Here is a 774-nt window from a genome sequence, read left to right as displayed (position 1 = left end):
CTTCCGTAATTATAATTGTCGTTTTATTCTTATATGAATATATTTATCAGCGTTTGTATCTTTTATAGGTACAAATAGTGAATTATATTAATTTTTTATTTTTTTATAATATCCATATAGATACATGCAGATATCTTCCTTTTTTACAGAGATAATTAAATGCGGACCCATAACAAGTATAAGACATGAATGGAAGACATAATTTTTTTAATGAAGATGGAGAGCAAGAAAAAAATATCCGCCTTCACATTTATCCACTGTCAACCTTAGCTTTGGACCATATTAATCCACGCCAAACTTTCTTCCAGAACTCAAACAATACCTTGAAATAATAATTTTTTTTAAAAAAAAGTACCTGTATATATTTGCATTGATGATGTTTTGGTGCTAGTAGGTAAAAATTTTAAGAATATTAACAATATGATATAGGAATGGGAACGTACAGTACAAATCTAAGAAATAATTATGCATTAAATATGAATAGATAGATGCATGCTGCTTTTATTTAAGCGATTCGAAGTTGAATTTTGGTAAAGAAATAATGAAAAAATTATTTGGATAATTCTATCTTAACCAACTTTGTCACATAGTTTTTCTTGGCATAATTTTGCCCTAATCAGTCTCTCTCCGTACCTATGATTTCAAACAGTCACACTAAACACACTCTTCTTAATATGTAATTTCATATGAATCATGTAATTTCGTTCGTTCCCATGTGATATCAATTATCAAACATTCCGTGTGAAATTGTACTATAGAAGAACGTATCAAACT

The sequence above is a fragment of the Arachis ipaensis genome, chromosome B10 (assembly GCF_000816755.2).
Source record: "Arachis ipaensis cultivar K30076 chromosome B10, Araip1.1, whole genome shotgun sequence".
NCBI classification, from domain to species: domain Eukaryota; kingdom Viridiplantae; phylum Streptophyta; class Magnoliopsida; order Fabales; family Fabaceae; genus Arachis; species Arachis ipaensis.
Note: the sequence above shows the minus strand (reverse complement) of the source record.